General features: G+C 43.0%; 1 protein-coding gene across 5 annotated transcripts in view; it reads left to right on the forward strand.

The window, feature by feature from the left end:
* LOC146443069 (uncharacterized) overlaps positions 1–25923 on the forward strand; it is a 129122-nt gene that overhangs the window by 62228 nt on the left and 40971 nt on the right. The window contains exon 4 of one of the 5 annotated variants that reach the window (XR_014856458.1): positions 10053–10541. The exons of the other annotated variants lie outside the window; for them this stretch is intronic. The gene's annotated coding sequence lies outside the window, so the exon portion shown is untranslated. Of the gene's footprint in view, positions 1–10052; positions 10542–25923 lie in introns of those variants that run through there. 5 annotated transcript variants of the gene reach the window in all.

Here is a 25923-nt window from a genome sequence, read left to right on the forward strand (position 1 = left end):
GCAGTGATCTGTGTTACTCACTGCACTTCATGGGGCTAAAGGATGGTTTGTCAGTGTTTTGGATAATTGCTTCATTTCTGCCTGCAGTGAAGTGGATCTGCATCTGAGCAGATAATACATAAAATACATTACACATGATATTAATGCAGGAAATAGAATCATCATAAATATATATATTTAGTAGCATCTTAGCAATTTCAATTTTCATAGTTTCCAAGCAGTGTTTTCTCTCATCATAAGGTGAAGGAGTGCTAGTTCAAATCTCTATTCAGTGTGCCCGTATAAAAAATAATTTGCCTTTAGATAATAATTTAGGACTGGCTTTTTTCCTGTTTCTTGCTTCTGAAATACTAAATCTTTTTATATTGTATGTGTATGGAGGAGGAGATAATGGGTGAGATACCACATCAGGGAAAAAAAAAATCTGTGCAGCCCAGAATTAACACCTAAATCTATGTGGAAAACCCTGTTGGAGTGCAAAATGGATTTAGGTTTTTAAAGTGAAAGAATGGTAGGACAGAGAAATGGAGCCTGGAGATCTGTGTGTTGTTTATGCTTCTCATCTGTTGCATAAGCTTGGACAAGCTGCTTTGCATTTTCCTGCTTCATTTCTCCAGTCAGAGATCTGTGTATTTTACTTGCTGTTGGTAAAGCACTTCAAAATCTTGAATTAGTATTATCATGGACTTCTCTAAGCTTACTTAAAATCCATTTCCTCCTCACTCATGCCTTCCTAAATACAAGAATAAATAGAAATTTCTTTTTTTTTTCAAATGCTGTGGATTGACTGATATTCTACAGCTGCTCGAGGCAAGATTTAAATGGTCCTTTCTCTTGTCTGAGCATCCACTGAGCAGCTCCAAATCAAGAGTCCTGTCGGGTACATTGTGTGTCTAATTCTCTTTTGGACATGATCTGCTGAGAGGTGTTTCCCTCTTCATTGTAATCAGCAGCCTGAAGTTTCCAGACCTGCTGGTGTAACAGACCTTCACAGGCTGATCTTGCACAGAAATCAGCCAGAGCCTGGAGCAGTGTGGGTGGGAGGCTGAGCTAGGTGATGCTGGAAACTCAGTTTGTATCTCCCAAAAGCACTGCCAGGGTACCAATGATCTCTGCAGCATCCTGGGGTGTGTGGCACAGCACTTCAGCACCTGAACATCTCTGGGAAGTGCAGGACTGATGTTCCTGTGCCAAACAGGGGCACAGTGAGTGTGAACCTCAGTGCAGGGAGACATTCCTGTCCTCAGATGCTGCTGCTGCCAATACGTGAATTCAAGCAGGAATTAGAGGGTGTGGGTGCAGTGGTTAACCAGAAAAATGCACTGATCCTGCTCAGATGTGTGTTGCAGAAATTTAGTTTATGGAGTTAAATCACTGCAGTTAGAAGAAACCCCTCTGCAGTGAAACATCCGTGCTCAGAAGCAGCTGCCACACTGCTGGGCAGCTTTGCATTCTCCATTAAAACGTTACCAGCCTCCTGGCAAGGATTCCACGTGTGGAGCTGAGGAAGTGGATGGTATAAAAGCAGAACTCTTTGGGCTTTTTGTTCTGCCTCAATCCATCAGCCTTACTGCGACTGTGCTGTGACAGAGCATCTGCATTCTGCGTCTGGAGACACGGGGAGTGAACTCCTGAAGGATGGCTGCTCATCCCTGTGCTTCCGTTCAGGGGTGTGAAAAGCCCTGCAGGCTGTACACAAGCGAGCTGTAATTTATTTTAATTAAATACAATAGCTGCATGCACGCTGCAGAAGGGATAAGACAGGGATTCCCCACCTCTGATTTATCGTCTTGCTGTTTGGATTTCTTTGCCATTGTCTTCCCACTCACAAATTTATGTAGGGATGTCTCATCCTCGCCCTCCTGTGCTGTTAGCAATGGCATCTGTCTTTCAAAATACAATTTTTCTTAAATTTTTCTGCTGTTGAGAAGCCATTCTTGCTGTGTATAGCAGAGCTATCCCTGCCTTCCTGACACACACACACCTGTGCAATATTTATTTTATTCAGAGAGCTACAGGAAGCAAAATCTCCATCCCTTGGAAGCTTTCTCATAGCTGATTTTTATTTCTTGAATTAGGGAGCTGGGAGTACCCACCCAGGGGCTGGCAGGCAGCCTGGCAGGAAGCTGGGCAGACTGACCTGCTGGTCAATCTTGTTGCCTTTTATAGAGCTTTTTGGTGAAATCAGCACATTTCCATTCAATCAGCGCTTTGCAGTGCAGAATTGTTGCGTTTGGGAGGTTTTTGGGCGGCTCTGGTTTTAGACTGCAGCTTGGGACTTTGGGAAATGGTTGACTAATTTTAATAATTAGTAGAGATGATTTTGTGAGAAGAGAGGAGGTGTTTCTATGGAAGAAAGTCCTCTTGGAAGGATGTTCTGTAGCTGGTGAGGGATTGCCTGATGCATGGCACTGCTCAGGCAGGTGAGTTGGCTGCCAGGGACCTTATCTTCCCCATCCACAATTCTTGCACAACCAGCTCTTTCTGATCAAATTGCTGCCCAGGGTTTTTCCTTGGAATGGCTTGCCTGGGGGAAATCCAAACCAGTTAGGACCTGGATCTCCCTCCCACCTCTTTTGGTAGGGCAGAGGAAGAGCAGTCAGTGGGGAAGCACAGCCTGGGAGAAGCAGCAGGAGCCTTTGGGTCTGGAGGACAGTGTGTGGCTCACTCCATCTGCCTGGTGCTCCATCAGGAGTCATGGGACTCTGGCCTTTGGGTCATGGAAATGCTGGGAGGGAGCCAACTTGCATTCCCAAGGTACAGTACTGCTGATTAATGATGTTAGCATTTTCTGGACTTCTTCAGCATCTGATGAAAAACCCCTCAAACCCGCTGGCACAGCAGAACCATCTGTGCAGCACTTGAGACAGATCAGGCTAATCTTGAGTGTAGTTTCTCTCTTAGTTCTCATCAAGGAATGAATCTGCATCCTTGGAAAGTTCTTTAGATTGTGAAGCATTTTGAGGCTCTGAGTTTACAGTCAATCACAAATTAGCAGTTCCTTAAAAATAATATCAAGTAAAAGCAGTCTTTGCTTAAATTGTTGCTGCTTTCAGAGTAAACATGAAAGTGATCTGGATTCTCAGAAGCAGCTCATGTTGTTGTGGCCTTTGAATATTCCTTAGAATGGATCTGATGTTTACACAGGCGTAAATAATCATCTGGATAATTTTGCTGAGCCACTCTTAAATGGAGTTCCATCCACCAGGGAAGGATATATTTGAAAGCACAGAAGACTTCATATGTTTGGGTTTTGTTGCTGGGTGTTGGAGCTCCAATATTTGCACAGTCGCTGTGTGAAAGCTGAGAATGTAAGTCCCACTGGAGGAGAATTCAGATGATGACCCAGACACCAGTTAAAAAAATAAATAGGAAAGCTCTCCTATTGTGTAATTAGTCTGAATAGTTTTGGTGGTTCTTGTGTACATGGAGTGTAACTTCACAGGATCTCATCCAGATACACAATAGATAAGTAGTTCCTCGGAAATCAAAGGAGGTTTAATCTTATAAAACTTTCATAATAGGGAAGTTTGGCCTTTGTATGCAGAGGCTAAGCTGTTTAAGCAAACATCTAATATTGACTTGATTTCTTAGTCTGGCTTTGGGTGTGAAACTTATCTCTACCAAAATGAAACATGCCTCTTTTTGAAAAAATATATTTAGCTTCTTCCTCCAAAAAGTGTGTGTGCCATGAGCTCCTGCCTTAGCAAAAGGTGACTCTTAACTCCTTTGTGCTTTTTGTTTTCTCCCTGTGCTCTGCTCCACTGCTCAAGGAGCACAGGGAAGCTGAAGTCTCATAACATGGCTGTTGTTAAATAAAACTACACTGAGATTCAGGAGTTCAGAGTCTGCAGGAGTCAACTTTGAAAACTGGTTTTTTCCATACCCAAGAAGAGTGAGTCAGATTTTGCTAAATGAGTCAAACCTGTCCTCGGATTCATTTGAAGACACTCTTAATGGCTGTATAAATTAGACCAGTATTATTACTGTGCACAAAAATGGTTTCTGGAGCTAATTTAGTTTGCAGTGTCCCTATGAGTGCCAGTGGGGACAGGGAGGACAGAGGTGATGAGACACTGTGGCAGCTCAGGTTTGCCCAGGAAGGGCAGGGAATGCTTCTGCAGTGTGGAGGTGGACACAGGTTCCCTTCAGTTCATTGCTAAATAAAATTATATTGTACTGAAACACTGGACACTAGGATGAGCTTTGTCCCTGGGATTGAAAAGAACTGTGGCAAAACCCTCCTTGGCTCATCCCTTGAGAGCCACATTGGGCTTCCAGACATCACTCTCACAATATTCTCCTAATGCCTCCCTGGAAATAAATCCCTTTCCCTGTGCTTTGCATTCCTTATGCCAACATTCCTGTGCATAAAGCTGTCCTCCCAGGTCAAGTGTCTGGAGCTGCCACCCTTGACCAGGATGTGACTCCGCATGGTTTGCTGCCTGTGTCATGCAGGAACACTCCCTTTCCTCGGAAGGAACTACATGGCCATTAAACCTCGAGGCACAGGCACCTTCCAAGTCTGTTTCTTCTCCTCTGTTCCTGTATTTAACCCTCCCTCTGAGAAATCTCTCTTTGGATTGTGACTTTTTGACCAGGAAATGAATTTGGTGGCTCCATTTCAAGCGTCGGTCTTTCACTGGCTGCAGTCAACATCCTAATATTGTGCTCAGAAAAGTGACTAATCCCTCCTGTGTTGAATGAACTGGTAGACAGGCATGCATTTATTTTTCCTATTCCTGTGTGTAATTCACCTAGAAGGAATTTTAAAAATTTTTCTACAGTTTTTTGGTGGAGACCCAGAGGAAATGAGTGATGGAATTCAAATGTAGCAGTTGAAAGATTCCTGCCATTACTTACTTGAGGGACAAAGATGGGTTGGCAGCATCAGATATGTGATATGCACAATCCCTTGTAGGTCCCAGGCTGGTTTTAATTCTTCCTGTAACTCAAACCAGCTCTGAGTTGTCTTCACTGTCAATGAAGAACGTCGTATTTTTGAAATTTATTGGGTTTAGATCATTCAAATATTCATTATCTTTTCTAAAAGGTTTTGATTTATAAGGTGATGATTGTAGAAGAGTGGAATTCAGGATTCCAGCAGCAATCCTGTCACTTTTTTTGCTTCTTTTTCTGCAGTTTAATTCTGGCAAAGTTTTGTGAAACACAGAGTGTTTCAAAAGGTGTTCTATACTGTTTTTACTCCTTTTCTGTCTAGTTCCTCACTTGTTCCATCTCTGGGAGTATGTAACTCCATTACCCTCCTTCATCTCCAGTCTGCCAGTAATTTCTGAGCTAATTAGCAAGAAGCTGAGAGCAACAGGTTTGAGGTTTCTTCATGCTAAGATTTCTTTTAGGGAAACTCTGTGTTCCAGTTGGAGAAAGTATCTTTTGCCTGAGGGAATTCAGAAGCCTGCTTCACTGTCATGCTGACCTGCAAAGCTGTTTTCTCTCTCATGTTCATGTAAATTTTTATTTCTAAGGAATTTAACAAAATTCACCGTTAGCAGTTGCCTCTCTGACAGCTGCTCAAGAATGTAGTTCGAAGTAAGCCTGTAATTTTTTGGCACCTGTAGCTGAGTTAGATAAACCCAGTCCTGGTCCACACCAGTAATCTAGCACTGTTGTGTGGCTGCAGAGTCTCCCAGAAGGTGTTTTGTGAATATCAGTGCTGTATCTGATTCACTGCAGATGGTTAGGGGTGATGGAGTGACTCCAGAGAACACAGGTTTATAATCAGCACTCACTTCTATTCAAGATTTCTCAAACAGAACCACTTTCTGGGCTGTCTGATAAACAGATACTTGGGAAAAAAGAAATCTTTTTATCATGTTTGGAATATTCCTTCGAGTTGCTGCCCCCCATGTTGGAGACAGGTCTGGCAGTTTTGATGTACAAGAAAATACCTGAGGATCTGGTGTTTAAAGACTATCAAAAAACACTTTATGGAGTGCCAGTTTTATTTTCAACCCCATATATTATTGCTGAGCCATGTCTCTTCAGACAGCACAGGCAAATGTCTTCATTGAATCTGTGTGTCATTTTTAAAAATAGCAATAAAATTACATTGCACTGAAACACTGGACAGTATCACAAACCCCACGTATGAAATTCACTCAGTTGATTCATATTTTGTTGCTGCAGTGTGTGAAATAGAATTGAGGTTTCTGACCCCTAAGAAAATGAATTGCCATTATGGTTTTGTTGTCTGCACACGTAGGGTCTGTGTTTCACCCAGTGTTTGTCAGAAGGGAGTAGAGTCCTTCAGTATTTAAAAAGAGGGCATCACATTCAAACTGAGCTCGTACCACAGAGTCTTTTTTCCCTCGCCTCTTTTCCATTTTTGGGTCAGATGATTCAGGTTTTCCTCAGTGCTTTTAACCTTTTGCCGTCTGAGTGAGCTGCTCAGGGGACAGCAGAGCTGTGAAGCCATCAGTGAAAAAATGCCTCTGCTGGGAGAGCTCTGTTTCAGTGTCTCACAGTGTTTGCTTTTAGTTCTTAGCCCTTTGTTACTCTCCATTTTTCCTCAGCACTCAAGTGGCATCCTGGCAAACATTCCTCTTTACTTTCTCTTTCACCTCTAACAAACACTGTCCCCTTCTAGAATAAAAATTCATGTGTGAGATAGAGGGGAAAAAAGGGTTTGTAGCTCATATAATTTACCAGCTTTTCATGGAAATGTAGACTTAATTTTTGGCAACACACCAAAAAAACAGACCATTACTGTTCTTATTGTCATTTGAAAAAAAATTTCCATACCTCGCTGGATGTTACATCATAAAATCCTCCTCATATTTAGTTCCCCAAATACTAAAGTGAGTGAACGCTTTAACTTCCTTTATGAAATGTAAGAGAGAATTTCCAGTGCACTTGTGGGCTGCCTTTTAATATTTTGAAATAGATTTTAAAACATTCATAGGGGTGTGTTAGTGTTCAAGAGTGTGTAGCTCAGCAGTGAGTAGCTCAATTATTTGGAGGCAGAGTGGTTGAGATGGCAGAAATATATTTGAAAATACCCTCCAAATAGTTCATGTGGTTCTTGTGCAGTGCAGAAAGTCTTCACTGAGAAGAAGAAACAAATTGTGTTTGAAAAGCAGAGTCTAAATTCTGATTTTAAAATGGCTTTATGTCCTCGCAGAGAGCAAATATTTTATCTTGTTTTGAACAGCATAAATCTGTCAAAGGCAAAGGAGTTAGAACAGACCCACATTGCTGTAAGTGAAAGCTGGATTTGGTCCTTCTTGTTCTGTGCTTTTTAGTCATGTGATAATCTTTCCATAAATCATGTACTTGAAAGGTTTTCTTACTTCCTGCTTTTACCAATCAGATCATGTAAAATACAGATGAGCCCTGTTTCGGTTTATGAAGCATAAGCAGAACACCCCTCTAAATCCCCTTTGGTCACACCAGCCCTGTTCTCCCCCCATTTGAAAAGAAGACAGCAAGAGTGACAAACTTTGACTAATAAAGCGGAGTTTTTTTGGTCCCCTCCCTTCCTTATTCTGGACCTGTACTTTGCTTTCGTTATAAAGCGAACGTAGAAATTACCCTGTGGGAGTGGTGAAACTGCAGCAGAGAAACAAAAACTATTTGGATTCATCCGAAAGCTGTTCATTCGCTTGCTCCTCTTTTTATTAACGGCTTGAAGCGTGCAGCCTGTCTTGTTCTGACTGCGTGTCTGTCAGCAAGAGCAGAGGTAATTCTTCGTGTGTCTCTTTCCTTTTAATAGTGCTTTCATTTCACCAGAAAGGTTATTTATATCTTTATGATTATCTATTATTTTAACTGCTTTAAATATGTGCATACAGCTGCCTGATGGGCATACTCTGTTGCTCTGAGTGAGCTCCTTTTCCAGTAACTTTTATTTCTTTTTTGAGGAGAGAAATGAGGGGAATAGATTCAGATCTATGTTTTACAGGTGGAAATCCCAACTCTCTCCACTGGAGGTTGCAAAGCAGCTTCCAGCAGATATCAGCAGCCAAAATTTAGTCTATGATGGGTTTTTGTTTTAATCATCCACGTCTACCACAATGAACATCTCTCTGTGTTGTTGGTGTTGCCAGCATTTTCTTGTTAGGGGAAAGTACATTACTGTAAACTGATGAGCAAGTTCTTTTTGCTGTAGCTCTGGCGGGGTAGGATATTTTTAGAAAGTCGCTTCAGAAGTGTAGAACTTCCTGATACTTCTTTTTTAAATTCACTTCCAACTGAAAACGCGGGATTGGCACAGTTTAAATTCCGAGAGGATCTCTCTCCCACCGCAGGGAAATGTTCCTGGTCCCTGGCTGTGAGTGCAGGTTGTTAGAGTTATGAGACCAGAGGTATGTTAACGACCAAAGAAAAGTTTGGTTTGGCTGGTGGCTGAAGCAGCACTGGCAAAAAAACCTCTTAAACATCGCCGGCTAATTTCGTGCTCCTTAACGCCTTTGCAAGGTTTGTTCATGGGGGAAGGAAGGAAGGACAAACGGAAATCCTTTCGATTTTGCTAATACAACCTTAGATAGCCACTTCTGGAACTATTCCAGGAATCTTACCGGGTGTATTTCTGTGTTCTTCACATGAAACATTTCCCGGAGCGTTAATCCTGGAAAGTCTTGGGGCTTCTTGCTTGTGTAAAACCAGCAAACGTGGTGACTCTGTGAGTGAGTGTGTGTGCAAGGGGAAGTGGTGGCTCTGTGGGAAAGGGCAAGATGACAAGTTGAAAGAAAGGACCCTCTGGTTTTGTGCCCTGGTTTTAAAAAAATACTGCCAAGTGCTTAATGATGTATGTTAGTGTTGCGTCTGATGTTTGCATTAATTTCCATGGTTGAAATACAGGTCTGTTTGTCTCTGAAAATTCAGATTATTTTTAAGTGCTTGGTGAAATCTGTGTCAGTCCCAAGGACTTGGAAGAACAGCAGTCGACTGTATTTAGCAGGGAAAATGTACATCAGAACCCTTAAGTTAAAGGGTAAAATTAGAATTCTCTGCCTGTGATGTTGGGCATGTGATTGCATTCTTCCATACTGAAGTTTCCTATCTGGAAAATCAGGATTAATAATATCTACTGGTAGATGTGGTGCTTAGGAACATGGTTTAGTGGTGGACCTGGCAGTGCTGGGTTAATGGTTGACTTGATGATCTTAGAGGGCTTTTCCCACCTTAATGATTCTACTTTTGTTTCCTTATGTGAAGGAAACGGAATTAATTCATTACTGTTGTTGTCTCAATATAATCTGTAAGAATCAAGAATTGCTACAGTCAGGAATTCTTCCAAGTGACCGTAAAGGTTTGACAAACAAGACATGATAAGTTACAATTAATGGTTAAACTCTATTCCCATAGCAGCTCATGCCAGTACTCTGATTGCTTCTGTTGAGTTGCAAGCTGATTAGAGCCTAAAATTAGGTTTGTTGAAGAGCAAGAAGAGTTTACATGAAGGGTAGTCATTACCATCAGCTAAATAAGATTTTATTTAAATTAAAATTGTGCAATAATACAAGGCAGGGGGGTTGGAACTAGGTGATCTTGAAGTCCCTTCCAACCTGACACTTTCAGTGACCAACCCAAGATGACAGAATTCCTGCTAATGGATTTGCTGTCGTGGCAGTTGGGTTCAATGATTAACTGCATATAGCTTTTTTAAAATTCTTTTTAATGTGCATTTCTCCAGACTTAAAAAATAACTCAGCTATTTGAAATTTGGATTTCAGCCTCTTTGCTCTAAAGTTGTGAATGTGCTAACATACATTTTCTGCATGTGAAAAGCTGACTAAGTAGAAATGCAGTGTACTGTAGGTAAGCAAGGTGATAATGTCTCTTCTTGCTCTATTTCAGCTGAGGTTTAAAGTGGTTAATCAGTGAATAGTTTTTAAAGTATTTGTACTTTTGCCATTGATTTTGAAGTTGTTGAGGGAAGCAAGGTTGTCCTCATTTATGCTGAAAAAGTGGACGTGAGAGGAGCAGAGTTTTCCACTCTAGTCTCACTCCTGGCTTGCTGGCTCATGCCTGGGACAGTCTTGGTGTGCCTGTTGTCAGTAAACCAGGGTAATACACGGACTTGTTCACAGGTTCAGAAATTCTTCAGTGATTCTAAGCCCCTATGAAAACAAGAGATGGAAACTTCCATAATAATTTGTGCCAGTGTTTTTAACAACCAAAACTTTGCAGTGAGTTTGCACCTACATGGCAACTGAAGAACCTGCCTCTGCTTTGTCCTTTCTTTCAACCCTTTGCTTAACCACAGCACACATCAAAGTGTTACCAAAAAACTGAGCGTAAGAATTCATATTTGAAGAGCATTATCCATAGATGACTTCGTGTTTGTTCCAGTCTTCCTTATTTTGAGTTCTGAAATGCATTCGTAACTTTTTCCATTTACATCCCTGCCTTGAATTGAAGCCGTGTTAAAAAAGAAAATTATTTTGCATTCTCTAACGAAAACTTCCAAAATTTACCTCCAGCTTCAGCAACACTTTACTGCTACAGCCCTTTCTTTCCTAATCTGCAGAACAGAGCAAATGAAAATAAATAGAAGCTGGCATGTTTCTTCTTGTGCAGTTTTATTGGCGTGCGTGTTTGTTCATTTGTCTCTTCACTTGTAGAATTCCATGATCTTACAAAGTGGTTTGCGGTTTGGTCTGAATTGGTGAGACTTTCCTATTTTTCACATTTCATCCATTTCTGACATTTTAATGCAATAGAAACAATGCAGCAGAGGAGCCACAGTTCTTTTGAAAATAGCCATTAGATACATTGGTGCCCTGTGTCACTGCTTTGAGAAGATTTAAAGGGTATCTTGATGGATTTTTTGAGCATATTTTAATAAGGCATTTCAGAGGCCTATTCAATTGTATTTCCATGCCCAGTTGTCCAGAGCTGGCTAACAAATAAGGTGACAGACACATTATACACCTTTTATACACAACTCTGATAATGGTGGCTATGGCTCTTGATGATTTTTATTTGTGACATCTGGGTTGCTGCCATCAGGGCATTACCCCTTGCCTACAAGTCACCGTTATGTTGTTTTCATGCTTTCTATTAAAATGGAGGAGAATTTGGCTGTATCCTAAGTGTGGGATTAAGCAGCAGCGCATGGAACAGGGTCTGATCAGACCTATATGACTGCTGGAAGGTGGATTTGAGCACGATGGCACAGCTACAGCTCTATTTTCTTTTAAAAACAACACTATGTGCTGCACACACTGTAACAACAATAACAGTCTGAAGCAAGAGGTCACATTGATCCATGCTGGAGTTCACTGGTCCTCAGACTTCGACTGAGGTCACTAATGACCTGAAACAACCTTTCCAGCATTTGCTTTTCCCAGTAGTGGTGCCGGTGGAGATGCTGGGAACGGCCTCCTGGAGTTTTCAGGGAAACTCATTGTTCACATAAACCCTGAAAAGGAATTTCCCTTCCTCCTTGGCCTGCTAGGTGTGCAGTGAACCATACAGTTTGCTTTAGCTACACACCATCTGCATTTTATTTTTGTTTTGTTTACTGACTTGCCACCTTCCAGAGTTTCGCTATGTTGTTCTATAGTCCACCTTTGTCGACAGCCTGGGATTTGCTGCTCGTGTTACACAAGTCTTTGTTCTTGGAAAAAAATAGCAATGGGTGTAAATTCCACCTGCATTGTGTCTTCAGGAAAATGGGCACGAGTGCTGTGGTTGTTTTGGGGCTGCAGTTTGCCTGGGGCACGTGTGGTCACGTACTTTGTCCTGATGGAGCTCTGTGCCCTGGGACCTGCGCACCGGGGAGGGCAGAGCTCTCCTGAGGGTGAAGGTGGCTTCTTGCTTGTCTGTCTTGATCTAGATAGAAGATCTAAAGCTGATAGACTGCAGGAGCAATGCCAGCCCCCAGGATGGCTGTAGCTCTCTGATGTTGGGGCTGGAGCGCTCTGGTGAGTACAGTCAGCTCGGTGACGTCCGTGCACAGACCTTGGGCTGGTGACACCACAGTGGCCAAACACCACAGCAGCAGTGTTGACTCTGGACTCTGCTGGTGGAGGCTTTGTGCAAAGGCATGAGCTGCTGTGTGCAAACCCTTGAGGCTCATGCGTTGTGTTAGAGGAGCAGGGCCACGTTAGAGGCTCTGGGATCCAGGCTGGATCTGTGCCTCTCGAAAATGCTGTGGCCAAGGCAATAAAACCACCCAAAGATGCCAGGAGCTGGCTTTGCAAAGAATAGTATTGTTATTGATGGTTTTTCATTAACTAGGTAACTCCAGCTTCCTGTTATCGGACATTTTTGAGAGTTGACTGTGCTGTATTGTGTCAGAGTTCCTTTCTCCTTCTTCATGGTCCAGAAATTCGGCTTTTCTTTTGAAATAGCATTAAGCTGTTTATTCAGTATCCCTTCTGATCCAAACGTGGCCAGATTGTTTGAGACACAATCTTCAGTATTACTGTGGTCAAGGTATGAGCTTCTTCAGTGCTGGATGAGATTGAACAAGTGGTTAATGTTCAGTGAGAAAAATTTCTGTTTTCTGTACAGAACTTGCATCCAACAGCAGTCTGATGGTAGGCCTGGATGACCACATTTAGTAAAACAGTCTACTACCAAGAGTTCTTGCTGTTAAATAAATCAAAACATGCTATTTCACTGGGTGACTTGTGGAAAATTAAGTAAAAGTTTTATAATTGGAGTCTCTGCAAATGCTAAATAGCACATCACAATAAAATCTCCTTACATAAATTGTTTATATGCTGCTAATCCTTTTTTACGATGAAAAGAGCATTGAGGGGGTTTTTAGTATGGCAAATTTGTATAATCTTGTAGTTACTCATTTGACTTCCATGGTTTGGCTGACAAACCTGTTGACAGTTTTTAATTCTGAAGCTCCTACCTGAGCCCAGTTGGAAGTTTCTCATGTGGAATACTTTTCAAATCTCCTGTCACAGCCACAGAATAATCTGGATTACGCTGGCTCTGCGAAGGAAAGAGATTACACAAAACGCATTTTGTTGTCAGTCGTTGCAGAGTGAAATTTCATCCTTCTTGCAGAGCGCAGTACCTTTGTCCCCAAAATTCCAATGATCCTTTCCTTTTCACTTGCGCACCGAGTCCTAAATCTTCATTTTTGAATGCTTGCATGTTGAAACCTGGGAGAGACCTTCTGTAACCTTAACCTTTACTTGCCATGGAGAACAGCCAACACATACCAAAGCACTGGTGGAGAGTTCGGGATGCGATGGCCAACGCGCTCGCTGTCCTGGGAGTGAAATCCCTGGGCTCAGCTGAAATTTAACCCAGGAGCTCCAAATCCATGTCATTTCTTGTGGAGGAAGAGGCAAAAGGGGCTTGGTTCTCAAAGGATTAAGTTCTCAAGGTTTTAGAAGACATAAAGCAGATTTGTTCACGTGTGCAGTGCTGTGACATTTAACTTATTATGTGTGCATGCGTGGGCTCAAGGAGAGGCTGAGCTGAAGTTGGGTGAAAACTGAATTTTTGCTGACCCAAAGTTTGCAGTCTGAGAGTCTCCAGAACTCAGACTCTAGGGAATGGAAGGACATACTGAGAGCAGAACAGTTGGGTGGAAGTACACGGTCAGATTTTCCCTCAAACCCTGAAATACGGATAGCAAATAAGAACATAATGTCTCTTCTGGTGACCTTTCTTCATTAGTACTTGTCTGGTTGCTCCACATCCTTGCTCTTTCCAAAGAGGAACTTGCAGGGAAATGAATAAGGTATCACTGACTGTGCCAGAGTGAATTTGCTTATAGACATGTGAGCATGAATGGTGTTATGAAATGGAACAAGTTGGGCTTAGGGAATTTTCGGATCCCAAGATGAAAATAATTTCGGAGAAGTATAGACAAGTTTGAAACATTACCAGTAGAAGTGAAAGTTGGTAGGTCCTTTTTTTTTTTTTTTTTTTTTTTCTTTTTTTTGCTGCCACCCAGTTCACTGCCTTTTGGCAGCAGAGAAGGGTTTTGTTTTGTTTTGTTTTTTTCTCCATGAGACTCAAAAAACATGAACAAGCCTGCATGGATTTTTATAACATGATACTACATCATGGGATCACAGAACAATTTAAGTTGGAAGGGACTTCACGAGGTCTCCAGTCCAACCTCCTACTCAGAGTAGGATAAGCTTTCTCTGGCATTTACCTGGTAATGTTGCTGCAAGTGGAATTTTAGAAGTAGTTGTGGTTGTTTAGTCATTGTAGTGAAAAAATACCTGGCAGAATAAAGGCCACAGGTCAAGGCTGTGGAAAGAAAATAATCAATTTCAAAAAAGCAGGTGTTTTTTGGGAGATGAGGCAAAGAGGATTAAAAGAAGATCAGACACAGCAATAATAAACTTCTTTTAACTGCAAGAACAACAATAAAATAATTATCCAAATTCTACATGTCTTTTAACAAATGGGATTTCCTGACTTCATAATTCAACATGATGGACTGACTTTAGAGTCTGAGTATTCCCACTGAAGACCAGGGACCATTATTGCTGAATTTAAATGACATTTGAAGTGAAAATAACGTGACACAAATGTTGGACCTGGAAAGAAGTGGAAGGCTAATTTTTTTTGTATAACTAACGGAGCTAAGGAGAGAGTTAATTCCTGAGTACCAGCTGAGGCCAGTGGAGGGTTGTGGGTACATCTACTAAGGGAAAGAATTATATGACAAATCTCAGAAATATCCAGCACATTTGGAAGAAGAGGAGTTCAGATAAGCCCCTTTGAAAAGCAGGAAGCTGAGCTTGTTAAAATCAGTCCTTGCTGTGAGCTGCAGGTCTCGGCACTGCTTGGCACTATGGCTCGTCCAAGGAATATCTTGGCATGAGCTGGGCTTGACCAGGAAATTATTTTCTCTGGAGCTTAGTGTTGAGGGGAAGCAGCTTCGCTTCTCTTTGAAGGCATGTCTGGGGAAGGTGTATCACAAATGACTCTGCCTGAGCAAGTTGATAAAAACGTGTCTGGGTGACAATAAATGTTTTCAGCTTTGCCCTGAGCAGCCACTTCCTTTGAAGTTCCTGTAGTGCCATTATATGATGTTTGCAGGGCTGGGAGAAGTATCTTAAACACATTTACAAGGCAGCTTCTATGTCACAGAAAGTTCCCAGAGGATGAGACAAAATCTTTGTGTAAAAAAGAGGACCCTATTCCCCAAAGCAGATTTACAAGATAAAAATCTCATTTATCTCAATGCATTTAGTCTGTGTTTTCCAGTGCAATCTCAGTCGTTTCCCAATTTTAGTAAAATCTTTGTCCCTCCTAATTCAGGTTCAACCTGCAGAGAATTTTGCTTCTCTTTCCATCAGCCCATCACTGGAAGGGAAAGAAAGAGAATATCTAAAACTGAAGTATGACTTAGTTGTTGGGGCAAATAGAGGTAAAAGGGGAGCAGCTGAGAGAATTTAAGGTTTGAATCCTACATTAATTATAGTGGTAGTGAGGAAAAATGTGCTGTGAGTAAAGGCTTCATTAAATAATATTCTCAGGTGTTGGTTGAAGTTTGGCCTCTAATGTGTAGGAGAACTGATTGGGGAATGAGCACGGGAGAAGAGACTTTTGGTGTCTGAGCATTTCATAGTCAGCTGAAATTCACAGACAGAGTTTTGGTGGTAGGTTTTCCTTTCTTTTTTCCGTTTATTTGCATTTCTTGTTCTGGGAAATGTGTCCTGTCACAGAGTTTCATCTGCAGGACAGTGTGCTTTACATCTGCTTAAGGTTCCGGTGTGCTGTACTGCAGATCTTCCATGGACAGGTCATCCCAGCAGCTGATATCTCTGTTATTTGGTATACCAGATGGAGCAGGAATGGGGTGGATAAAGGCCGTGTGGAAGCAGGAACCTGTATCTAGCCTTCAGCAGATACAGCCACTGAAATAGTGATGGGTAACAGCAATGCTGTTATATGTTATAACATAAAATGTTATTTAGTTAAAAGGCAAATACCCCTTCAGACCTCCACTTTTGCCCTGGGAAACAGCTGTTGCCATTACACAGAGAGGTGTTGGGGCACAGAGAGTTTATAGGAATCTTCTATAACCTCAAAGTAAATGTTCAAACTGGGTGTAGCAGCCCTGGCTGGATCAGGTGGGAGGCTGCAACTCAGGCAATGTGGAGCCTGCTTTTATCTCGGAGAGTCATCCTGGTATTTCAGCATACCACTTACTGCCTCTCTGCATTAGCCTCCTGATTCTTGCAAAGTAAGTCTAAAGGTTTCAGTCTATCAACAAGAGTAAGGAAAAAACACACATGGATGTAGGGATGGGAAAGGTGGGTTTGACTCAGATCTGTGTTGCTCATCAATACAAAGGTAGCATGAAAGATCACTCTCAGATACAGCAGGTGCTGAGGAGTCTGCTGAATCGCTGCAGCTGTTTGAGGTGGGCATAAAACACAAATGATTTTTTTATTATTATTCTAAAAAGGGAGATTTGCCAGAGGTTTCACAGAATTAAATGAAGACTTCACTTTCTCCGGGGTTCCTGTGGAGTGAGATTGGGTACAGCCGTAGCTGTCAGCCATAGGAATGCTAAATGAGATTGCAGGTAGGTAGGTGGATAAACAGGGATGGAAGCTGTAATTACTGCCTGCTGTTTGGAAAGCACCCTGGTGCTCTCCAGGCCTCCCAGTGCAGCCCTGCAATGCCAACCCACTGCAGAGGAGCCATAGCTGGGTGCCAGCGATTCATATCCATTTTGTGGAGTGGCTTTGAGATCTGCAGATGATAGAGCTGCTAAGTGTTGTTATGAATGATTCAGAGCTTCTGGCTCCTGTTTCCCTACATGGATCATCACGCTGTCTTTCTTTGCCATTTTAAAATAATTGTCTGAATGACCTGAATATCTTCGAAGTAGCTTGAATTTGTGCTCAGGCGCTGGCTTTAGAAGCGAAGTCTTTCATCTGATACACTTAGCGTTAATTTTGCTTCTTTAATGGGGTTCTCTTTACCCCAGTTTACATGATTCAGCTTGCAGTCTGTTGGAGGTGATGTTCTCTCCCAGTGATAAATTTGCCTGAGCATCTCCCAGGATGTGTTGGGAGACACGTAGGTAGCTCTGTGTGTGCCATCAGCTTCCATGGCACACCAACAATGAGGGGTTTGTTCGCTTGTTGCTCGAACAATGCTTGGGAAAAGCTCGTGTCCCGCCTGGCTGTCACTTCTGTTGTTGTACTTTGCTCTTGGTGTGACATCATTTGGTGGCAGCTAAATGAAGTTTATTAATTGTTAGATGCTCTTTGACCGAGGATGTTGACTTTCCCTGGCAGCCAGGCAGGTTTTCCAGAAGAAGCTGCTAATCCACCATAATACAGTAATTCAGTTATGAGGGTTGGTGGGAATGGAGTAGGTCTGTTTTTGTAGATGGGAGATAAATAAAAAGAGAACTGAAAAGCTGGAGAGGGACATTTGGCAAGGCCATGTAGTGAAAGGGGGAACAGCTTTAAACTGACAGAGGGCAAGTTTAGATTAGATACTAGGAAGAAATTCTTCACTGTGAGGCTGGTGTGGTACTGTAACAAGGTTGCCCAGAGAAGCTGTGGCTGCCCCATCTGTGGAAGTGTTCAAAGTTGGACGGGGCTTGGAGCAGCCTGGGATAGTGGAAGTTGGCTCTGCCCATGGCAGGGGAGTTGGAACAAGATGAGCTTTAAGGATCCTTCCAACCCACTCCATTCTGTGGCTCTCTGAATTGCTTCTACATTTCTGATTCTGCACCAGCAAGAGAGAGCTCAGGAATTACAAACTCCAGCGAGTGCTCCCAGCGAGTGTGGTGCGTCAGAGGTCAGTCCTGGCATGGGAAGCTGGGGCAGACTGCAGAGGGCATGGCCAGGCTGGTGCCACCACCCCAGGACACACTGAAGCACTAAGAGCTTACATCATTTCCTCAGAAGTGATCCCTGTGGTCTCTCCGGTTTCTTCAGAAAGCTGTTTATATATACATGTGGTTGTCTGCTGAGGAGGAGATCAGCAAGGGCAGCGAGGTTAAGGAAACGCTGGTGCTCATTCTCCTGATGCTGAGAACAAGGCTGAGTAGACAGGGAGTTTCCAGATAAGATACAGCAAATGCAGCCATGCTGCAGAGGCCAGAGCAATGTCAGGAGTTTCAGCTCTGCTCATGAATAGCCACATCCTTGTGACTGTCCATGAGATCCATCCTCTTTGCACTCAGTTTTTCCGTACAAGGGGGGCTCAGCTCTTGGTGCTGTGCTAGAGAAAAAACAGCCTCATCTTCCTCGCAAGCCCTCCTTCCCTGACTGTGTCCTCTCCAAAGATGTAAATCTGAGGTAATAAACATAATGTGCGTGACATTGAGGTGGAGACTTTGTGGTGAAAAAAACCAGCTAGCAGTGCACTTTGAACATCTTGCCCTTAACCATAAGATTATTCCTCCTTCCTCATAAACATCCTTCTATTAACGTAAAAGGATACTGCGTGATGCAATCCACTGTCTGCTCTTTAGGTTACTGTGTTTGCTTTCAAATTAATTCTTTTAAGAGGAAAATGGATCAGTTACTTTCACATTGCCCACTGGCCAAAGTTCTTTGTCCATTTCTTTGTACTGGGCCAGCGCTGCAAAATACAGTTGACAAATCTGAAGAAGAAAACTCATGGAACAGAAACTGTAAGAGGCAACATTCTTACTTGCAGTTTTCCACTTAAATAAGTACATAAAAGTTTACGCCACAAATCATCATCTAAAAGTTCCCATTTTTTTACAGTAGCTTAAAGCAGCATTTGAAAATTGGTATCACTGTAACTCATCTGACAGGGCTGTGACGTTCCTGGCTTCCCTTCTGAGAGGGAAAACATCCCAAGTAACTGCCTGGAATAAGTCAGATGAATCATGTCATGCAAGTGACAGTTTCTTTGCGCTGACTTTAAAGGAGTTCCCTGTGACTAACCCAGATATCAACATCTGTGCTGCAGGTATTTAAATAGAAGTGAGAATAATCCCACTCATGAAGTATTTTCCTTGCTTCCAGAAGGGATACAGCATTTCATTGCCTTAGGAGGAAAATCTGAACCAGAATTCCAAGGATTTTGCATTTATAGGTGGTCCACCATTTTCTTCCCCAAAAATTTTTGCAGTGGAGTTTGTGTTTACACTGATGAATTTACCTATGGGTGTACTTTTGCTTCTAATTTAAAAGCAGTCATGGCATGGATTGTGTTGCTATTTGCAAGAGGTTCAGCATCATCCACTATTAGAGAAATTATTAGAGGGATGGAGCTGCATCCAGAGTGCAGGCCCAAGGGGACTGGAAAGATTCAGATAAGGTTATTGCGTCACTATGTTTGAAATTGAATTTTCTTGAGTTGTTTATCCATTGAAATTAGAGGCCTTGCTGGAATATTTCAGCAGGATGCTACAGCCACGTGTTGATGTCTACAGACTTGCTGGCAGAGCCTGCAGACATCAACACAGAAATGTACTCTGGTGTGTTTTGAGGATTATTTGCCCAGCGGGTCCATACTGTGTAAACAGGAACATGTAAATACACAAAATAGTGCCAAACTGATGGATCAGGAAAGAGTAGACTTCCCAAAGAGCACTGTAAGATGGATGGTGCTACAGCAAAGCTTTGTTGTGCTGCCTCAGGAGTGTATTTTGGACCTTCAGCAAGGGTGATGATGGTGAGGGCACTTCAGAGCTAAATCCTACATAAGGAAAGCAATTTTTTTTGCTGCAGTGCTGGTGCTGAGGTGTTCTTTCATGGGAGAAAGAAGATGGTATTTCTCCTTCACCCAGACAAGAAGCACTCTCTGCCATTGCCCTTGGGGGTCTATCAACAACATCTCTCCTTCTCCAGCTCAAATTGACAGGATTTTTTTTTTCCATTGACACAAGTGTCTGTTCCAAGGACTGAGTCAGATGCTGAAGTGCTCATAGTAAATTGTTAATCCCCATCTATTGAAGTTGCCCACGGAGGGAATGTGGGTGCAATGCCATGACAAGTACCAGCTCTGAGTGCCCGCGATCGTTACGGTGGTGCTGAACCGACTTGTTCTTCTCTGAGAGAATGTTACTTGCTGGGTTGGAATGTTGGTACATGCTTGTGCTAATGCACTTTCTAAGCGGGCTGAGTTAAATTAAGGAACTGGCAGCAAGAGCGAGCCAGAAGCCTTAAGGAAGTGGTGCTGCCAGGCTGTGGCATCCCTGCCAAGGCCAGCACACTGGGGCACATCTAGGTACACTCCAAAACGTGTCCTGCACAGGAGGTGACTTGCCTGTGAGGCTGTGAGTCAGTGTCATGGGCTGCTGTGTGTTTGCTTATGTGTCGTGGAGGTCTGTGTGCTTGACACTTCTGGGAAAGTTGCATCTTGCATGGGATGCTGTGGGTTGGCTACATCTTCCCCTGTTGTTTGGTGGTGCCCTGGATGTCTCCCTCCTGTCAGTTCATCACGGTGATGCCTTGGAGAGGTTGTGGATGGTTTTTGGTCTGTTGACCTCTTGGGGACGTGCAGAGAGCAGAGAATTGCTCGGCTGGCAGTGGAGTGTGGCGTTGTGCATCCAAAGGCTCAACTCTCATCCTCGTTTGCCCTTTTCCTCTTGTCTGAGCTCCCTCTGCCACACACACTCAGATACTCTCCTAAAACATGAAGAGATTTACCAAGGCCACACCAGGAGGTTCATTGTAAGTGCTGGAGCTCAGCTCTCCCCAGCAGTCCCTCCCTCAGCTTGCTGGCAGACACTGCCTTCCCATGCAGGCACATTTTTCCATGCCATTGTCCACCTGTCCCAGTTCTTTGGCTCCTGAGATATCATTTTACCTGTACTTTTCCATCCCAGGAGAGGATAAACATGGTGTGATGCCGAGCAGAGACTTGTGATTTCACTGAGATGCCAAGAGTTTCAAACGTGCCATCTAGTGGTACGAGCCAGGAGCAATCAAAATAAAGGAAATCCCCCCAAAAATCCGCCCTCCTCCAAATGCTCATTTTTTCTGAAGTGTTCCTGTGGCTGGGGCAGAAAATGAGTGTTTATGGCCCCTGCTACCCTGTTGGGTTTTCTGAGTGTTGGGGAACTGAGCTGTTCAAGGATTTCTTAATCAGAAGAAGGAAAAGGGAGTTTTTTAGTCTGTTATTTAAAGCATATGCTGAGAGATCTGTACTTTCATACCAGGAAAACACAGTTCATGCTGCTGTTCCATCCCATTGCAGGAGCTGAATCAACTTAGCAAACAAAATAAATCTTAAATTAAAACACCCTTTATTGGGGAGGAGGGGAGGGGAGAGGGAGGTAACAGTAATGTGCTTGTCTGTATCTGTGCAAAAATTCATTATCAGTGCCCTGTCATGAGATGCCCTGTGTTTGTGGATCAGTACTAGGACAAATTTATTCCACCCCAGCTCATAACCTGAAGTACTTCCAGCTTCCTCCCCACTAAAGCAGGGAGCACCAAAATTGCAAAAGGCTCAAAAAAGAAAAAAAAAAAAACCTTTCTAAAATCCTACATTCATCACCAAGATAAGAATAGGCCTTACAATGAGGAGTGTTAAAAGGCATGAGGTTTGTACCACAATTTGGCATGTTCATGCAGTGAATTACAGCCTGAATTAAATCTGTCTTGGGTGTTTGTCTTTGCTGTTATCTTCAGTTCAGGCTCTGGCACGGAATTAAAGTTGCTCAGGTTGATGTTTATGTGTGCTTGCTGTTCCCAGGATTTTTACCTAGAGGTCATCGTGTCCTTTTCTCTCATTACCAAGAAACTTGCTGGCTGTTTGCGTTGGATTATGTGATCCATCTGTTGTAGCTACCAAGAGTAAGTCAGGAGAGCAATTCCGTCCTGCCTCGCCTGCCCCTCACATCATCCTTTCCATGCCAGGGTCAGAATTCAGACATTTCTGTCAGCTCCTAGAGCTGCAGAATGTATTTGTGAACGTGGCTTGTGTGCAGGCCCATGAGATGAAATCTAATAAATTTCTCGCCCTGGAATTGCAAATGTAAAATACCACAGCAGATGCCTTTAGAATGAATAAGTAGAGTTAAGCATCTAAGAATTGCCAGCAAATGCATTGGGAAGAAAAAGTGTGGCAGTATTAAATGGTGTCCAAACTTGGGGTCTGCTTAAACAGCTTGGATAAAATGCAGAAAGAAGATTAAGAAAAGAAATTGAAACCTAGACTTCCAAATGCCCAGAGAAGTCCTTTTCTCTGTAGAGTAAGGGTCAAGCTGCTCTTGCATATTGTCTCATTCCGAATCTTTCATGTGATTTGGGCCCAATGGTGTGTTTCAGAAGGAAAGGTGAAAGGTGACCACTCCAGTCATAAATGTGAAGTATCAAAATTTCAGCACAGTGCCAGGCTGTGGGCATAGGAGGAAAAACCAGAATATAATTCCCAGTTCCCAGGGAAGAGACTTTGCCATGGGAAGTTGCAGAACGGTGAGAATCATCTCTCTCCCAAATAAAATTTTAATGTTGTGCTTTGTGCTGAGCCTCAGTCCTGGGTTGTGAACAGCTCTGAAAGGTTGGGTGAAGGTATCTGCAAGGTCAGTCCTGTAATAATTTAATCTCAAGCAAGAGGAGGTTTAGTTTTGATCTGGTTTAGTCCTTGAGCTGCCTCTGTGTGGTAGCACAAAATGGGACATCGCCGCGGGGAAAAAGCCTGGGTGCTGTCGATGAAGTGCTGTGCAAAGTGCATGTGCTAATCCAGTGGAGACTGATTTATTTATTTGGATGTAACACCTAAATGGCACTGGGCTGGGTGTTTTTGTCTCGCTGGCTGTGTCTGTGCTGCCTGTACCACTCAGGGAGCTGTGCTGTCCTCCCAGCCCAGGCACATTCCCCTGCACCAGCACAGCAGAGACCACCATAAGAAGTTAATCACAACCTGTCATTTCTGTCAAGTGGGGCTTTCTCGTTGGTTTGTTGTGTTTTGATGGTATTTTTCATTTTAAAGCTTCTGATGCTAATTACCAATTTAGTGGTTTTATTATGAGTACAAGAGCTTGAGTTTTAAGACCTGGTCACATACCCAGCTTTTTGGTCCTATTAACAATTTGAATTTGGAGTGATTTGACTCCCTGGTGGTCCTGGGAAGTGTAGATTCTGCTGGAGCAGTGCCAGAAGCCTGCTTGAGGATGTGGGAACCAAAGCTGGGGTGGCCTGATCTGTGCTGCATCCTCAAGGGTTTTTAGAGTGAGCCATCCCTTCAAGCACACACCAGGCTGTGCTCCCTCCTCACAGCCCACAGGGATAATCTAACATGGATTTGCTGCAGCCCACGGTTCAGAAAGCTGTGCTATTTATTAGTCAGAGTGGACGTACCTGGCAGGAAATATTTGTTTGTACTAGTGGGAAGCAGCATTTGACTTTATGACGGCAATGCAGGTCTTTTATTAGTAAAACTTAATGTGTAACAGAATAATTCCGTTGCACCTACTACTATACTGGCATGATTTGGTACAAAATAAGTTTCTGTTTCCTTGAAGGCCTTATATAAGGCTTAAAACTGGGAATGAATCCAGTGTGTTCGATCACAATAAAGGAGCTGCTTCAGAACAGGCTCTTCTTCAGGAATAGCCGTAAACACATTTAAATATAGGCACTGCTATTATACACAAAACTTGCTGAAGAAATCTTGCCTTAGATCCTGTGGTTTTACTGTGTGCCATGAGGACTCTGCTCCTGTCGTAGGAGTTCAAGACAAGGTTTAAAACATAAGACCATCTCTCAAATCTGTGTCTGCTGACAGGGCTGGGTGTTGAATGGCTCTTTGCTGTAAAAAAGGCATTTGACAAAAAGGCTCGGAAACTTCGGCTGGCATCCTACGTATGCAAATGCAGGTGCTGTCCATGTTATATTTGGATTTCAGGGTTTTTCAGATCCATTTCAAGGCAATGGCTGGCAGCCTTATGTGGTTTGATGGCTCGCTTTCATCACCCATCCCCAATTATTATACATGAGATCCACCAGCCCCCTCGCAGCAACAGTGCCTGCAGCTGAGCATCAGCAGGGTTGGGAACAATAAGGGGCTGGCATTTGGGAGTTCCTTTCCCTTCTAATTGGGCAGGACCCAAAATTACTCCCTTGCACAGCTCACCCATCAGGCTCCTGTCTTCAACAGGTACACACTTCCATCTGAGCAGCGTGAGGATGTGGGATTTGGGGAGATTTGTGACTGATTTTCATTCAGCATCGTTGGTTGTGTGCTCCTCCGGTAGAGTTTTGGAGAGGTACAGGGCAAAACATGGAAAGACTTCTGCCTTTGTGATTGATTTTTAAGGATAATTTGCGATTTTGTTCCTCGCCTCCTTCTTAATGAGCTGAATTGTTAAAATATGTTAATGTAAGGAGACACACGAGGAAGGGTGAAGCAATATACTGACACGTTGGATAATTAGATCATCTCCTGCGCAGGAAAAAAGTCAAGTACGAAACAGGAACAAGAAACGCTTCCCTTCCCCCCTGTAGAGGCACCAGGTCTGGCTCTTTCTGCATGCAGAAGCAGGTTAGACAATTAGATCTTTAGTATTAATTAATTTTTGTGAAATTCCTGAAGATTCAAAGCAGCGTTTATAGTAACTGTCTTGTATTTGTCAGGGGTTTTTTTTGGGAGAAGTTGGGAGCCTTGTTTCACAGGGCTGAATTTGTGTGCTGCGTAATGTGCGATGAAACAAAAAATGTCTGTTGCTGGACTGAATTTGTGAATGCTGTAAGTGGTTAATCTGGTCTTCCCAGGAAAATACTTGTGAATTTTGTCCTGAATAGGCATTAGATCAAGGGGATTTTGTAAAGAGGCATGGGACATTGTGGCTGCCTTTCTTGCTAGTATTTGGTGTTTTGGCAAAGCTGTGCTCCGTATTTGTAATAAGATGTATTTATTTGAAATAATAATTTCTTCGTATTCATTAAGATCCCGGCGTGGTGTGAACTAACGCCTGCAGGGAGGGCTGTGGCAGTACTCCGCCTTTACTCACAGGAGTAAGCCCTCTCCATGGGTTAAGTTCACTTGTTTGATAAACACAACACTTTGCTTTTGTTCTCTTAATCACTTCCTTCGAAGAGTTAACTTCCTAAGCAGCCACAGATTAGTTCTCTCAGTTGTTTTAATTATTTTTCTTGTCACGCACAGTGAAGGTCTCGTGTTTGTGAAATGTCTTCTTTTATTTTTGTCCCCCCTTCCATGGCAGCCTCAGTGATGCTGGCACTGAGAACCCGGCTGAAATGCGCTCTCCCTGCTCTCCTAGCATTCATCTTTATCTTTATTCTAAACCAAATTTCACTTTTTTTGAATGGGAGAGCTACAGGACGTAACACTTTCCTTTCAGGGCAATCCCAGTGCTCCAGAATGTTGTATTCCCGTAAGGGATAAGCCAGAAGCTGGAGCAGAGGCTTCCACGTGCTCTGCTCTCTGCTGAGCAATTTCCTTTTGTATTGCTGACAGGTGACTCAAAGCAGGAGGGAGCAGATGGCCACGTCGTTAGCTGGTGGCCACAGCCTTCCCAGATGAGTTTTGGAATTTCCATCAAAGTCGGGATTAGGCTCAGGATACGCCGGTGGCACAGAGCACCCCAGGGGAGCGTGGAAGAAGAGGAAACCATTCATAGCGACTCATCTGGTGGTTGGGTGAGTCAGGGGTCTGCTGTTGGTGGTCACAAAGGCACGTGGCTGACGACACCGCCTTTGTGTGCTCTGCAGGATGCAAACTGTCTCCAAAAATTAATTCTCCCCTCTTGATTCATCCAGTGAGTTATTTCCAGAAAGGAGTTACTGTATTTTCTGGAATGACTATTGTGAAATTCTTTCTTTTTTTTTTTTTTAAATACAGTGGGCAAGTTTTCAGCTGGTGATTTATCAACAAAGTATTTTACAGGATCGTAGTTAAAGGCTCATCTTAAAAAAAAAAAAAATTACACCCTGTGCAATAGGGAAAGTAAAAGCATCTCTGTTTCCAAGTGATGAAGGAATAACCGAAAGAGCTGGTTCTTGGAATAGTAGCTCCATTGGCACTCGCTGGTGATTTCCTGTGCATTTG

The sequence above is a fragment of the Lichenostomus cassidix genome, chromosome 1Aa (genome assembly GCF_008360975.1).
Source record: "Lichenostomus cassidix isolate B80296 chromosome 1Aa, HeHo_3.0, whole genome shotgun sequence".
Classification (NCBI taxonomy): domain Eukaryota; kingdom Metazoa; phylum Chordata; class Aves; order Passeriformes; family Meliphagidae; genus Lichenostomus; species Lichenostomus cassidix.